Source organism: Coptis chinensis, chromosome 8 (assembly GCF_015680905.1).
Source record: "Coptis chinensis isolate HL-2020 chromosome 8, ASM1568090v1, whole genome shotgun sequence".
Lineage (NCBI taxonomy): Eukaryota > Viridiplantae > Streptophyta > Magnoliopsida > Ranunculales > Ranunculaceae > Coptis > Coptis chinensis.
In genome coordinates, this window is record NC_141463.1 from 70,955,488 (window position 1) to 70,973,401 (window position 17,914).

Here is a 17,914-nt window from a genome sequence, read left to right on the forward strand (position 1 = left end):
ATGGATAACGGTTTGGTGATTTGGGGACCATGTATGGTCTTTCTCCGGAAAATACACCAAATGCAAATATATAATGTTATCTTTGTTGAAAGCAGTGTCCGGTGTTTTCTTGAGGAGGACCTTTTCGGGTTCACCAATCAGCCAACCTGTCTTCTAAATGAAGGGCTCCTCAAGATCCTTGGAGAGGCAGGAAACAAGGGACGGGAAATTGCTTTCCTTCGATCCCGGTTCCAGCACAAGAGCTATGCACATTGTCAAGTCCATTTAGCATCTTTTTTAGGTTTTTCGTGAATGATACTTGATATAAATTCTTCCGTGGAAACAGGGGAAAGATTCTATTTGGGATCTTGCCGAGATATGATAAATGATGATGTGCGAGAATCGAAGATCATTTGCCGAGCTTCAAGTGGGACAAAGAATATACCCATGCTAAATCAGCTATGCACGATTTGCATTCTTTGAAGTAGATTTTCAGAGTTCATCAAATGGATTCAGCTAGGCCTTTAGCCAACACAAAGATTCAAAGACGCTTCCTCGGTGAGCCATTACCCATATCTTGAAAGAGGGAGCGGTCGGGGGTTCTTGGAGAGGATGGCTTTCAAGTAGACTGCATAAATGATGAACAGGTTACAAACTTCGTTATGAAAGTCCTTTTTCATCACCTATGGATATATAGTATGTATTGTGTAGTAGCTAAAAGGAGCATATTTCTTTTTGTTAAGAACCATGAAGAAAGATTAACATCATTTAGCTCATAAGAAAAAGTGGGTCCTCAATTTTTTCCCCATTGTTGGTTTTGAAGGTACGGATGCAGATGTGATATCCAACAATAGCGGGGAGAAGTTTGGGCCGGCTGATTTTTGGTTCATGAAAAGATTGTCAAAGAAACAAGTTTAAAGAAAACAGTTAATAGTTTTCAAACTTTCTCTTCATAGGATTTTCCTGTTGAAAAATTTCCACAAGTCAAATTTGCACCTTACAAGAACGTTGATTATATATGGAATCCAATTTGTAAGTCATGAAGTGCATGAGAAATAGGGAGGTGTAGGCGTGAATGAGTTCGATCTTGTGATGCGCGGTAAAATGTTTACTCTTATATTGATAACTTTAGGTGGAAGCTTTTAGCGTAATATTACATGCTATGAAATCTTGTTTGTTGAAGGACCATTCCATTGTTTTTTTTGACTTATAACCTTAGGTTGCCTGTTTCGACATCTGAAGGGCGGGTGTCTTGTCTTCACTCCCGCCAATAAGTATTACATCGGGACAGCCCAAGCCTATCTTATTAGTAGTGGCGTCCATGGATTCCGCGTCTTTTTCGTGACAAAAGTCCCGGTGCAGATTCTCCTTTATCCTCGTATGTTGAAAGCCTTCTATTGCAATTCCTATAGTCTTTATAGCAAATTCAGAGATAATTTTCCGTGTGTTGAATATATTGTTAAAAATTGAATAGCTATTTCAAACAATGTTCAGGGAATGATTTCATTGTTGGCGTAGGTTGATGCTCTTTCCCATATTGATGGTGTAAATGACCTTAAGAAGCAGGTATGTTTGAGATTGATATCGTCGGGAATTTTTATATACAATTTATGTGTTGTAATTACTTTACAAGTTATTTTGAAAATTATTAGGCGTTCATCCCATAACTGCAAACAAGGATAAATGTCAATATCTGTAGGCAGCAGGGGAATTGCTAGAAAAACAATGTTATTTCTCATTTTTTGTGGCTAAATTTGGCCATAAAATAACCGATGACTTTGTGCTTGATTTAGCAACCACGCGGCAAGTCTCCCCGTACAGAGCAGATTGAAGGCCATTTCATTTAGAGAAGGTTCAAGATCCATACCCGGGCGGGGATTGGAACAGGGGTATAGGCAGTTGACTTAGTGAACTGAGCTTAAGTGGATTCAGTAGATTATGCAGATTAAGCCATCTATTAAGCCGCCTAAGTCAAACCGCCTTAGCCTGTGATCCATACACGGTAGATCCATAGCTTCTATACCCGTCAAATTACCGTGTTGTTCGTTTAACGAGCCTACAATGCCTCCTCGTTTTATCCTGTATCGGATAGGCTTGTTTATCATGACTTTGATTAAGCAATGGCAATCAGCCAGCCCTAATGAGATGGAACCAAGCAGCAGGGCGTAGGGAGGAGTACAACCCAACACTTTACTTGCCCGTACTTATTATTAGCCAACATCTCGGGGTACCCGAACCCATAGGTCCCGGGCCCTGCCGGACCAACGGCAACCCTTGAGGGCTCTAGCTCGGGGAAGAAAGGTATGGTATGCGGGAGTGCACAGAATCAATTGACAATGAATGCCGTGGAACCAACCTGCGGCTGAAGATGGTGGGGCTAATCTCCGCCCGTGGGAGACTTCTGATGAGCTAAATTTGAGGGAGGAACTTCGCTGGTGTATAGTAACGGTGTCAATGATCCAAGTAGAACACGGCTCAACTTTCGAAAAGTATTGGTGGCGAAAGATCATTAATTAATGCTTTGCCTAGTCTTGTAGTGATCTCCCACTAGGCCCGTCAGCCAGTAGGGGCTTGTAACCCTAATATGCAATCAACTAGGCTGAGAAATGCAAATCATCGTTTTACAATTATTGTATTCAAACGGGCCCGTCCCCGGCTTAGTCGTCTTGTCCTTGTATTGCCCTCGGCCTTACTAACGCTCACTCTACTATAACAACCGTGCCATGCCCGGGTGACTATCCTTTTGCCGCCTTGCGGAAGACTTCGAAAACACTCTTGCTTTGCTTTGGAAGCTTTTCAACTACATCTATAACCCTTCTTTTGCAAGCTCACCGAAATGCCTCGCTTTCCTCTCTAAAGAATGGTCCGTTAGTCGTTGGTTTAGTAAGATCGTTGTTCGTTCTAACGCGTGGTCGGGGTCCACACGAGGTGACCTCCTTGAACAAATCTCTTAGATCAAGAGGATGTCGCGCCAAGCCTTCCACCATAGGCATATTTTCTTTCGGGCAGATGCATATAGCACCTTTCGAAGTCTAGTCTATAGAAGACATCCACCTTTACATATGAGTTTTTGCCCGTTCGATCCGGGGCGGTTCACCCCGTAATCATCGAATAAGAAAAGCAAGAAAAAGAATCATAAGAGAAGAAAAAAGAAAAAAAAGGGTAAAGATCCTACTGATTGATACTTTGAATAAACCTATAATAGAGTGGAGCTCTCGGTTGATGAGAACCGCCTTTTAATAATTATACCATCTTTTTCAGTTTCTAAGTAATAAGTTTTAAAAAGTACGAACGCTCTCGAGCTTTGAAAGGGAATTGGTAGTGGCGGAAACCCCATTGATCGGTGAAAGGCTTTGAAACAACAGATATAGGTCCTCGCCGAAAGTCACGATGGATAGTCTCCTTCCTCGATTTGATGCTCGCTACCATCGTGTCTCCTTCGCCTCTAATTCCTCTTTCTATATACAATATTGAAGACAAAAACCCCGGGTATAATTGAAGTTATGATTCTCACCTAGCTTAAAGATCGATCACCTTGCCTAATTAGTACCCGCTCCTTGGATCAGTCAATATCACACCGGCGAGGTCGTGAGGGCTTTTTCTATGAGTATGCATGAGGTAGCAACTCCCATATCAGCCTAGACAGCATTAGTGCTAAGGGAGGTAGGTGTACCCAAGCATCCAACGATTCTGTGTGAACCCTAATGAGGCAGCTAGGCTCCTTTCCCAGTACCCATGGGGAGAAGAATTCAATTTCTTTGTATGACTAGTCCTACGCATGGTGACCTTTTTCGATATTATTTTATCATTTGAAAGAAATATAGCCTTAAAATATGAGTGTTGGTAGATTCGGATACCATATGACATAATATCTAATAGTAGCTTCATGAGTTACTATTAGAAATTATCTTCTTGAAAGATCTCGTGTTTGTCAAATTTCCGATCCCGAAAGAACTACCATTGTTTCTACCTTCTATGCGGTATCATCACAGGTATTTTCTTATGAACTTGATCCTCTCGTCCTTGGGAAAGTTCCTTCATTATTAAATTTGGATACGATTGCTAATATAGGCGATCGCCTATTGTTTTAAAACTTAACAGAAATTGAGAAGTATAAGTTGGGAAATCCCCAATCATTTCGTTATCTTAACCAGTTAAATTGCTATGAACTAGTTGGTGTAAGCGATGCTCATGAATACCTTGCCACTCGCAGAGCTATGGATATAACAGAATTACCGAGCGTAACAGTGCACAAACTGGATATTTTAATTTCTTTACAACTTGCATTGATAAGAACCACGCCCTCATTCTTCTATTTTCCGTGATTCAATATTCAAAGTTGTCGCGGTGATTCATCATCTTGGTAATATCAAATTCGATAAGGGGAAGAAAGTGATTCATCAATTCTAAAAGATGAGACATCCAATTTTCATCTTCACATGACCGCAAAACTTCTCATGTACTCTACTGGATCCTTTATAGTAGCATACTAGATGGTTACATTTTGTTAGATATACTTGGTGGCTGGATTTTTTTATTAATGTCATCATTTCAAGGTGTGCTTATATAAGGGTCCTAGACATCATTTTGGGCTTGTTAAATGTTGTGGGAGCATGGACTCATTATTCACTTTGTGAAGTTTCTTTCTATTTTTATGGAAAGTATATTTGGATATGGCTGCTTTTCTAAAGAGATTTTGGGTAAGGGAAGAATGACTTTCCATGATTCTCCGTTCTGCTTATGGCGAGTGGTTTTTGTGATTGTCTTTTATCATACCATGCTAGCTAACATCAGAATCCTTAAATTTCTTGCAGGTCACTGCATCATCTTAATTGGTTAAGTGATCTACGGGATCAAGTCGAGCATACTAGAATTTTGAATGTTGTTTATCGATCCGATCCGCTTTAGGATCCGCGTCTACCCTCTATAGTTAGCGCAAAGAGCAAGGGTTCTTTGGGGCAGGTGCCATTTCCATCTCGATGAAGAGTGGTAACTTTGTACCAACTTTGAAAACTTATGTCTGTTTTTGAGCAACTAGGGATGTGGTTTATTGTGCTAAATGATTCGTTCGAACAATTGATGTTACAAACTTCTTATGCTTATGTTAGAATTTAAGGAAATAATATTGTCTTTGCCGAACAAGTATTAGGCTGCAAAGAGGATAAATTGCAAGGCATTGCCTTGGTGGTTTGGCCTTTCTCTTTGGTACTTTAGTAGCACATTAAGCTATGTGACATGGACACTTCATATTTTGAAAGCCTCAGTAATGAATTGACTCTTGCAGAAAAAAAAAATCTTTCTAGTAGGGAAAGGTTTGTGTTGTGTCTCCGAAACAAATGCTAATATGTGCCCAATAAGATAAGTATCCCGATATCCGTGTGGACACAAACACATTGACGATAAAATTTCTAATTGTGGTTACCCCGATAGACTAAGAACACTCTCTGTTAACATATAGTCACAATTCCATGAGATGCCCCTAGCATTGATTTCCTTGTAAGGAGGCTTTATAAGGTTTTAACCCCAAGAAATATTTGTGTAACTAGAGGATTGAAATATTTTTTTTTACCTAACTATGTCTTACTTCATATAGGTTGCCATGTCGAAAAAACCAACACACACTGTGTCAATGTTTCTCGGATATTTCAATTCTTGCCGGGCTTTGTCAAATAAGTGGTGATATCGTGGGAGAAGTTATGGGAATTGCAGATGTGCACCCCTAAACCGATGGGGAACACTTTCGAGAGCAGCAAAAAGACACGATGATCTACCAATACAATGGGATATTCTATGACAGCATATTAGACATCCCAAGATTAGGTTAGGTGAAGTCATTTCTATATAAGTTTGATTTGTAAATTGGGATTTGGACTAGTGTCTATATTTTTATAATAATGTTTAATTGATTAGTGGTTTTGTTTTTGTTATTATATGTTGATTAAGTTTGTGGAATGTGATATCTCTATAAGATGGAATATTCATATGTGCGGGGTGAACTTTTTTGACATTTTGACCGGAAAAAATAAATATATATATTTTTTTAATCGACAAAATTTAGTAACGGATATATCCGTTACACACATCGATATCAATAGCAAGTGGCACATTTATTACTAACGGATGTATCCGTTACACATATCGATATTAATAGCAAGTGGCACATCTATTACTAACGGATATATCTCGTGACATATGAAAATTGATTTCCTTGAAAAGTAACTAACTAAAAGGCCAAAACGTTACTAACACTTATATCCGTTAGAAATGAATAGATTAAACTGCCGATCAACAGTTGGCTATCCGTTACAAAGAATTATAGTAACGGATATAAGCGTTACTAAGATTAATTTAAGTAACAGTTATATCCGTTACTAAATTTTGCCTAAAGGATTTGTAACACCCTTGAGAGCTAACGGATATAAGCGTTAGTAAAAATATAAGTAACGGATATAGCTGTTAGTAAAAACCTTTTTTGGTGTAGTGTATGTGTGTGTGTGTGTAAACTACTCCTGATTCTTTTGTTATCTCTGCAATAATATTACGGGTTAACAATACTTGGGACATCAAATAAGCTGAAGGTGTATGAAGCTTCTTATGCTGGAAAGCTCTTATAGCATTTAAACAATGATGAAATAAATATAAGAATTTCTGATAATTCCACAGGAAAAGAAGGTCAAGTACCTCATCAAATGCGTCAAATATATCAATACTTGGCTGGTGGATAGTGCAAACAATTGTTCTCTTTGTGCTAACTACATTCTTCACTGCTCGCATGACAACAGCAGCTGATCGAGCATCTAAACCCAAAGTAGGTTCATCCATAAATATAATTGATGGGTTGGCAACAAGTTCTACTGCTATAATTAGCTTTTTACGCTGCTCAGTCGATATACCAGTCACACCAGGAACTCCAACCATGGAATCTTTTATACCATCGAGCTCAATTGTTTGAAGGACCGCTTTGACAAAATCCTGTATATAGACCATGCAATTTAAGTACACGCTCTCAAAAGATACATGTAATCGACCAGTATAATGCACATATAATCACTACGTTGTTTTATAAGGGCGGACAAGTCTCTTGATGTTGCAATTAAACTGAGTTTAAATGCCAAAAGTCATCATAAAAGCATTCTGTTTTAGCTTATACAGTTATATACATACTATAATTAAAATTTAATTAAAAAGCAAGGAAACAAACAGTAGAAAATGTCAAAGGCTAAATTGTTGGGATTACTTTAATCCTACACCTTTAACATACTAATCTATTATTGATAAAAAAAAAAAGAATTAAAAGAAAAATACCTTCAAAGCCGGAATTTGAGATTGACAGTAAAGAGAAACTTTCAAAAGCTGAATCCAAATCACTTAGTCTTCAGCCTTTTAGTAGTATTCACCACACAACACACCACAAAACACTTTTGCTTTTCTCCTATTTTTAGTTGTACTTTTCCTGAAAAGACTAATGGTCCCTTTCTCCAAAAAGTCATTCTCTTATAGAGAGAAACTTTGAGAATACGTAAGTGTGTGTAGTGAGATCCACTTAAGATTCCAAGTTTTATCTTAAGAGGACAAGTCCTTGCCATATAAATACTTGTACTTGATATACTAAAACACTTTTAATATATATCTCTTTAATATGGAAAGTGCCCATTAACAAATCCATATTTACAATAAGGCCCTTGGAACTTTCAAGAAAGTCTTTTCCTACCATTAATTATATTTATGTCCCTCCACCTTACTTGTATTCACAATTAGACCATTGAGAATTTGTTCTTCATTGTCACACCCATGTCTAATTGACCCAATGTGACATTTAACATCAATTGAGCATTAAGAAACTATTTCTTATACCGGCCGGGTTTGAGCTCAATTAGTTATGTCACAATTTCCTAATACATAACTCCGTAGAGTGGTGGATCCTTTATTAGAATTCGTGATTCAATACGTCCTACATTCATTACCCAAAACGTCAAGTCTAGTCTATGAATAGACATTACTTTTTAATGTCTCAAAGTAATAAATTTAAGACACAATGAATTTTCATAATTCCTCAAGTCCAGGGATTAATTGGTAGAGTGAGATTTGCACACTAACCTTAACAACGAATTTATAGTGTGTTCTCACTTTGATCCCCTCAGTGTCAGTCATGTGACTACACCAATATACAAACTTAGAGTCATACTCAAATGATTGAGATATCATCATCCTATCATATAGCAGTTATGTATGTTATAGTCTTATAAGTGAAGCGACTGACTTCACCCCTAACTGTGAGTATTCTAGGTAAATAGATACAATCAAATCTCCCGCACATGACTCTTCATATACTTAATTGTTCTAATTCTATTACTTATGGAACTTATGGTTTCATCTTATGATATTAGTTTACCCATATGCATAATAATAAGATTCATGTATTTAATTAAACATCATCATGTATAAACAATAAACGTTCATTGGCTTTGTAAAGGCCAAATATCCCAACATAAATGATTGCTAAGTTTCTAGATTTTCTCACCAAAAAACATTCACATTAGCAGTACAGTTTTTTGTTGAAGCAAGAAGGGCACTACAATTGAATATTAGTTGTAGAGTATGGTGTAATACTATGTTCAGTTTTCTGACATTTATTTGTACTAGTCAATGTCTTACTGCTTTAATAGTTGAATCAACTTCTGGTGGTAGGCGTAACTAGGTCGAGTAGATCACTGATTCTTCAATTGTTATATTTGGAGAATGTATGTCACTCTGCTCACAGTAACCAGATATTCTATCATGTCTTTTGGACCTTGGGATACCCTCCGATTCTAATCTCTCCTTCTATAGTTCCACCAGTTTTTCTTCTAGAAAGAACATCCATGAGAGCTATTTTTCCAGCTCCACTGACCCCCATCAAAGTTGTGAGAATACCAGGCCTAAACGCACCTGTGATATCACGTAGAAGCTGTAGTCTTTTGGGTTCAACACCTTTTTCTTTCATAGCCTGGGAGTAGGAATTGAAAGATATTAACTAATGATAAATAATTACTAGCAGCATCAAAGTTTGAAACTCCAGAATGTATATCTTAACATCATTACATACCTTAGAAGTGTCAACAAAATACTGCACGTCCAGGAACCTTATCATCAGTGCCTCAAAAAGTAAGCTCATTCTCCCTAAAAAAATCGGAATCATACTTGCTTTCATACTAACAGAAAAATGGGTTAACTAGTATTACCCCCCACTAGAGGAGCCAATTAGGATTCCCCCCCCACTAGATGGGGAAATTAGGGTCTCCCCCCCAAGTATACAAAAAAAAAAACCCAAATTAACCGTGTTTTTTGTGTGTGTATTAGGGGGGAGACCCTAATTGCCCATCTACGGGGGATTGGGGATCCTAATTGGCTCATCTAGTGGGGGTGTAACACTAACTAACCCTAGAAAAATTTGCATAACAATTGATATAGACAGACTAATAACAAATGTATAATGGCTTATTAGGTTCTCACCCGAATACCTTTCTCCTACTGCAGTTATCATAGAACCATTAGGATACTTGTCATTTCTAGTCTTCGATTTCCACTAGACGAGATAGATATTTTCCAGAAACAATAGTTTGAGAAGTCCCTCTGGAGCTGCACATGTAACATTTCATTGGTATATAAGGAAGCTTGTGAAGTACAAAATATTTGTGGTTACGTTAATTTTCATCTTCCACACTAGTGTATGGTAGAGATGAACTTACCCTTTATAAAAGTTAGTGCCAAAATATATTTGTAAGTACCATCCGTTCTCAGACGTTCACTACATCACACGTGTCCAACCTATCAGGTCGAATCCTCACAGCTTGTATATTACCAGATCGTACTATGCCACAAGGACGTAATCACGACCCAAACTCAAGTTGTCCAAAATATCAGATACAACCATACATGGAAACAAATGATTTACCGCGATCCTAAAGCTCATTCAACGCACCAATGAAGGAGACATTTACTTTGTAACAACAGAAGTAATGACGGATCATCAAGATAGCACAAAATATGGATCTACACTTGATAACGGCTTGTAGCAAATAAGGAAGGTCGGCTCAAACATCTATGTTTCGACCCCCACATACGTGGCAAACGTCCATTAGTAAGGGCCTCTATTTTATTCGTTTAATCAACAGGGCTAAAGCCCAATTCGCAATATCATGGATCAATGTACAGGCCCATTAACTCATGTGTCTAAGGCTGAACCTTAGCCACATGGCTTGCCACCAATATACGTTGATTTATGTCCAGATTCATTTCTTATCAAAGAGATAGTTATCAGTTGACAGTTATACTCTATCACAATTACTCAAGATACAAGATTACTTGAGCTACAAGGACTCTCTACTCTACCTCTATAAATATCAAACTATTTTTCATAAGGAAGCACGTGGAAACTTGATCCCTAGAGAATAGATCTTGGAGTGCGAGGGCAGCCATTATTTGGTTCGGTTTCATCTCTCCCAACATCAAATTCCTCTGTTTTTCTTAGTGCGTTCTTTACCATTGCTCGTTGTGTTGAAGCGGTTTCTTGCAAAACATAATTGGCGCCGTCTGTGGGGAATTTAGAATTCATTATCACGTGAAACAATCAAGATGGTAAGCACAAGAAGCGGACCAAATAGTCAACATATTCCTCCTACTAACAAGAATCGCGAACCCCGAAATTCAAATCGGCCGATGCATGAACCGTTGAACAATCAAGTTGCTCCTAGTAGTAGGATCAATTCTCAACATCCGATAGCAGAAGTAAACAAGAACCGCCTCCGCCTCGCCTCCATAAAAGGCAGTACAAGTGCCGCCACCCTTAACAGCCTTGCAACAAGAAAATCGACAAGTCGGGTAGTCCTCCATGCGGTCGCGTACGTCCATGTCGATCCTTCGGTTGACATGGATATGGACGTGGACATTACTCTCACGCCAACTAGCGGAAAAGGTGATAGTAACAGCCAATTCACCCCTAATACGGTTGAGCGGGGAGTTACGACGAGTCAAAAATTTAAACAGAATTTGAGAAGGAAGAAGGCAAAGAGGCAAAGGCGGTGGACGATGTTGCAAATTCAACAACATCAAGGCGACCACGAAGGGACGCAGAGGTCATTCCGGTGTATGGGACCGTCTTGACGATCCACCGTCGTCTCCGAGAAAGCGTGCTATTTCTCAAGCACAATCAACCAACCACGCGCTCTAGGAGTAATGACCCTATTACCCGTACTTATGGGGAGAATCGGATTGGCAGGGATAACTACTACCCTAGACATGTCCGATCTCAAAGGGAAGATTTACCTCTGAGAAGCAATTTTAGGGAAGACCACCATCCGAGATATGTCCGACACGACTGGGAAGGCGGGCATCCCAGACAAGAGCAACAAAACATGGAGAAGTGGTATAATTATTCCGACCACCCGGACAAGGGTGACTACCGGCCTAGACAGGCTGGTTATAGGGATAGACAAAGACAATCACCGGTCGGAGCTGATCGTGGGTACCGCCAAAGATCTCTAACTCCAATAAGAGATAATGGAAGGTATCCGTCTCCACATGGGCACGACTAGGGGCGTCCAGTTGTTCGAGCCAATACTTTAACTCTAACAGAACAACAGCTGAAAGAGTTGATTACAAAAGAACTTAACGATAGAGAGTCAAGGGATGTAAGAACAAAAAACTTGACAGTCAATGATGGCGTACTTGATAAGTTTTCGGTCGACATTCAAGAAGCTTACCACCATCCCGACTTCAAACAACCCTATTTTGAACTTTATGATGAGTCGGAAGGAGATCCTGGCTTGCATGTTCTATCGTTCAAAAATAAGTTGGTGTTATGGGGTGGAGATGATCCGCTCATATGTAAGCTCTTTCCATCGACTCTAAAGGGAGAAGCGTTACGCTGGTTTAGTGAGTTGCCTTCAAGATCAATTCACCAATTCCATGAACTAGAAAATCAGTTTGTTAATCGTTTCCGCCACAATTGCAAGACGCCAAAGGATGTCGACTCACTTCTGAACATCAAGCAGCAACGTGACGAGAAGTTACGTACTTTTGTTACTAGGTTCGAAAGGCAGCAACGGATGTTCGAAGAAGTTTCGATGGGATGCTTCTTTTAAGCCTTTAAAGAAGCATTATATTATGAAAGAGATAGAAGTTCGAACTTCATTGTAAAGGGATCTTTACCACTCTCTAATTAAAGATGTCCTAAAACTCGATCACGATCGTATGTTAGGGCTGAACAACACATCCGTGATCGAGGAGAACCTATTGGCGAAAAGCAGCAAGGGACAAAGATATTCGAGTAAAGATTTTTACGAAAGCAAAAATTTTAAGCCGGGCAAGGACGATCATATCAACAACATAACGATGGAAAGAATGACGGTCGGAAAGCAAGTCAATTTCAATCGTGATGGAAAAACTCTACGAGCTAAAACCGACCCTCTTTCAATGCCAAGTACTCATTATATATGAAAAGTTGAAAAGTGGGAATCTTCTTTTCCCGCCTTTATCCACTTCGGAAGATACCAAAGCGACAAGGGACAAAGCTTTGTGGTGTAAATTCCATAATGACTATGGCCATGAGACAGAACTTTGTCGATCTCTCTGGGGTCGGATTCAGAAATTAGTGGAGAAAGGACTTTTGAACGAATATCTTACAAAAAACTCTCAGCGGTGATTCTTTGCAACTTATGAGCATGTCATTAATGTCTTCCATTCTCATGTTGAGTCTCTTTCCAAAAGTCAGAGTAAGAATCAAAAGCGTTTGAAAGTTAGTTATGTTGGTGAGTTTAACCGTATCAACAAAGTCGATTTTGTCAAAGGAATCCAACGAAACTTCGAAGAAGAGCCCCTCCGATTCACTGATGATGATCTCCGTGGTGTATATCACCCTCACTATGACGCAGCTTATAATTTACGCGGTCTATAGGTGCTTCTCGTGTTCAACGGGTAATGATCGACACAGGGGCCACTTCCAGCGTCATTTTCAGTGGATGTTATTCTCAGATGCAACTTCGCGAGGGTATGATCATCGCCGAAGACAATCCTATCATCGGTTTTGACGGGACAACATCTTCAGCGGTTGGAAGAATTACCTTACCAATCAAATTAATGAACAAAGAAGTTGAGCTCGATTTCTTATTGATGGACTGTCGATCCCACTATAACGCAATTTTGGGTAGAGATTGGATACATTCCATGGGGGCTGTAGTCTCCACATTTCATCGATATGTGTCAAGTTCCCATTCTCTCGGGCATATTTGCAAGGTTAAGTAGTGACTGTATCCGCCCATTCCTGTCATGACAAAGCAATGGATGACTATAAAAATCTGAAGTTCGAGGTAATACGATCCTTGCAAGTACCCTACCCAAGTTACAGTTACCAAGCGGCGTGCCCTCCATCTATAATATTGAGGCTCATGTGCAAGGGCCGCCGACAGTGGATCGACTTTTGGAAGTGCAAGTAGGAGATTCAGCGGAAGAAACCACTTTTATTTCCGCTGAACTTTCGAGCGTAGAACAACAAGAGTTGGTTTCCTTTACAAATGAAATAAGCTTATCTTCGCTTTGGAAAATTGAGGAAATGCGGGGAATAGACCCCTACATTTGCTGTCATAAACTTGACATTGATCCAAGTTTCAGGCCAGTTCGCCAAAAACCAAGAAGAATGGCACCTGATCGGAAGCTCAAAGTTAAAGAGGAGATTGATAAGCTACTTGCGGTTAACTTTATCCGATGAGTTACTTACCGAAATGGCTTGCTAATGTCGCCGCAGCGATTGCTAAAAAGAATGGACAAATCAGAATTTGTATTGATTTTACAAACCTTAACGCAGCTTGTCCGATTCATCCATTATCCATTGCCACGAATTTCGAACTAGTGGATGCCGCCGGGATTCCAACGCCTATCTTTCATGGATGCTTCTTCGTGGTACTACCGGATCTCTTTGAATGTTGATGACCAAGAGTTCACCGCTTTCATTACCGACCAAGGCATTTTCTGCTACACTGTTATGCCTTTTGGTCTAAAAAATGCCGGTGCAACCTACCAAAAGCTTGTCAATACAATTTTTTCCGATCTGCTGGGGATAATAATGGAGGCTTATATTGATGATATAGTTGTTAAATCGAAGCTTACTGGTGATCATCTTTCCAATCTTCAACTTGTTTTTGATAGGCTTAACAAGTATAACATGAGACTCAATCCCGCCAAATGTTCTTTTGGCCTCTCTTCTGGAAAATTTCTGGGATACCTCATGACTTGTAGAGGTATTGAGGCTAATCCTCGATCGGATCACGTGCGTTATTGATATGCCATCACCAAAAATAAGAAGGAAATTCAACGCTTTACCGGGTCGAAACGCGCTTCTTCATAGATTTATTTCTAAATATTCGATCGTTGTCATCCCTTCTTCCGGACTTTAAAGGGGCGCAACTTGGAACATTGATTGTGAGATGGCATTGCAACACGGTGAAGAAATACTTGGTCAGTCCTCCTATATTGACAAGTCCTTCAACGGGTCAACCGATTGGCATGTACCTAGCGGCTTCAACTCAAAGCCGTTAGTCTTTGTTCTTTTCGTCGATGATGGTAGACCCGTCTTTTTATCGATAAGACGCTAACCGAGTTGAAGTCTCGTTATTCAAAGATGGAAAAATGGCACTTGCATTGGTTCATGCCGCTCGTCGGTTAAAACCATACTTCGGGGAGGTTGGTCGAGTTTTAATTGAGTATCCCTTACGCAAGATCTTTAAGTAATGCACTAACAGTTATCTTAGTGCATATAGCATTGTCTTTGAAAGTAAATCTGCTGAAAAAGGACATGCTCTAGCTTCTTTGATAGCTGATTTTCCGATTGATGATTCTCCTATTGACGATTTCTTTGCAAGAAGAATCTATGGAAGACATTACGCCACCAATAACCGGGGGGACGAAGACCAACTTGCAAACGCAATTCCTAATCCAATTGACTTATGGATTGTTTATTCAGATGGCTCCCATAATAAATGGTCTGGAATTGGATCGTTTTTGTTAAACCGCGGAGAGAAGATTGAAAAAAATGCGACTTGGCTTCGCCGCTTCAAATAACGAAGCCAGTATGAGGGCTGCCGTTTTTGTGCCTTGAGAACAACTTTGTGGGTAGGTAAAAGCTCCGGTTATACACGGATTTCGCCTTGTAGCCAATCGGTTTGGCGGGTCTTTTGAAGCAAGAGATGACCATATGGCGGCTTATCTTGGTTTGATACATAGCCTTGCTCGACAATTTGATAGCATCTCTATCACTCAAAGACCCCGAAATGACATACGTCATGCTGATTCATTGGCTTATCTATCCGCCGCCGTTAGAAGCGAAGAGTCAAGACACATCACTGTGGAGTTCTAGAAAGAGCCAAGCATTGACTTTACCGAAAAAGAATTGCATGACTTGTATGTACACGAAAGCAATTACTTGTTTTGCTTGGCGAAATACGACCCACGTATAATCGCACCAATCATGACTCAGAAGCGGAAAAGGGAGATGGAAAATTCACAACATGACCATACTTTGGATCTTCCATTAGAATCTGTAGATCCATTTGTTCCTCCTGAATTCGCTCCCGAAACAGATAGTGAGTTGGTACATGAAGTAGATGATAGTCCTGAAGTTCCCGATATGATACTATCAGAGCTAATGATAATCTCCGATGCACAAGATTGGCGTCTTCCTTATATACACTACTTGCAAGTTTCTTCACTTCCGCCAGAACCAAAAACTCATTTGAAAGAATCAAACGCGATGCATGGAAGTTTTGGTGATATCATTCGACGGAAGTTTGCACTTATATCACAAAGGCTCGGACTTAAACCCTATGTTGCGATGCCTCAAAAACAAGAAGGACTTCAAGTTTTGGAAGAGATTCTCTCTCCGGCTTATCACGGAAGCCACTCCAAAGGCTTAAGTTTAGCTCATAAGGCTATGACGCGGGGCTATTGGTGGTGGAGGAGATGCAAAAGGATGCAAAACACCTATCCGAAAGGTGTGAGCCATGCCAAAAACGATAATATGAGTAAACTACATCGAAGTTGCATCCCATGCTTAGCCCATGGCCATTTGCCAAATGGGGCTTAGACATTATTGGCCCTTTACCTAAAGCTCCGTGTAGTATACGATTCCTTCTTGTGGCAACCGATTATTTTACCAAATGGGTAGAAGCAAAGCCTTTGGTCCAAATCCATGCTTCCAACGTCAAAATGTTTTATGGAGAAATATTGTTTGTCGTTTTGGCATTCTCGCGGCACTTGTATATCGGATAATGGTAAACAATTTGATTTGAAGAAATTCGTCGGCCGGCCTGTGCTAATTTGAAGATACGGCATAACTTCTCCGCGACCTTATCATCCGCCAAGCCAATGGGCAATTTGAAGCCACCAATAAGGTGATTTTGGCCAACCTAAAGAGGCGTTTGGTGGCACCAAAGGAAATTGGGTCAAGGAGTTACCGGAACCATAGGAGATATAGGTGGATAAACACATTACTAACCTTTTTTTCTTCGACGACACCGACAACGCCACAAAGACGGATGATCGATCACTCTCACTATGGTTTGCTTGTCTTTTCTTCTTGGTTAACACTGCTACCTCGATCACACGTATCTCTCTCTGAGGTTTGTGGTACGTAGGGGTACAGTACTAACCATCTGTTTTTATAGTTTCTTTTCCGAAACTTGCGTGGTCCAGTGTCTAAGTCCTTTTGTAAGTCTACTATATAAACCGACTTAAGGTGGATAACTAACCTTTATCCAATCCGGATTTATTTTAGCATCCTAGTTTTATATGATGTACACTTCTTTTATATTTCCTTATGCTCACTTATCACGCTACTCGTATTCATATTTCGGAACAAATTTTTGATTCTTGTACATTTTTCGAATTTAAATTATTTCGTTCATAGTAATTCGCCGATTTATGTCCGTTCCGTCGGATAATTCGCGGATTTTTCTCCACAATTTTCAACGGTCTAATCCTAGTATTGCTATTCCGATGGTACGCGTCATCAACATCACTTTCGCCTTGTTACGAAATCGTTGATGCAGTTGTTGTTCGCACTCAATTTCTTTTGAAGTTTTATTTATGTGCATCTTTTATTTTATCTGTGCATTTTCGGCCATTTTTTATTTAACTACGTCATTGCGTCCCGTATACGATAATTTGACATTATTTCGTTTCCGATAATTCACGAATTTTTTCCGATTATCCATTTTCCTATCGTTTACGTTCACACGACACTTTATTATACATTTCGCTTACTATTTTCGTATTCCATTTTTTCCTTGCTTTTTCTTCTTTTCTTTGCCATGTGAACTTTGTTCGCATGACAAAGAGGGGGCGGTCTTTCGACCCCCACATATGTGGCAAACGTCCATTAGTAAGGGCCTCTATTTTATTCGTTTAATCAACAGGGCTAAAGCCCAATTCGCAATATCATGGATCAATGTACAGGCCCATTAACTCATGTGTCTAAGGCTGAACCTTAGCCACATGGCTTGCCACCAATATATGTTGATTTATGTCCAGATTCATTTCTTATCAAAGAGATAGTTATCAGTTGACAGTTATACTTTATCACAATTACTCAAGATACAAGATTACTTGAGCTACAAGGACTCTCTACTCTACCTCTATAAATATCAAACTATTTTTCATAAGGAACTACGTGGAAACTTGATCCCTAGAGAATAGATCTTGGGTACGTAGGCAGCCATTATTTGGTTCAGTTTCATCTCTCCCAACATCAAATTCCTCTGTTTCTTAGTGCGTTCTTTACCATTGCTCTCGTTGTGTTGAAGCAGTTTACTGCCGAAACAATCTATAAGTAGAGAGAGATGAATTACGTAAGGCTTGATTCAAGTTCACCCAAGAAACTTGAAACGTAGGCAACTCTTATCCCAAG

At 39.6% G+C, this 17,914-nt stretch overlaps 1 pseudogene; it reads right to left on the reverse strand.

Annotated features, from left to right (window-relative positions):
• Positions 1 to 17,914, reverse strand: part of LOC147482764 (pleiotropic drug resistance protein 3-like) — a 144,242-nt pseudogene that overhangs the window by 43,981 nt on the left and 82,347 nt on the right.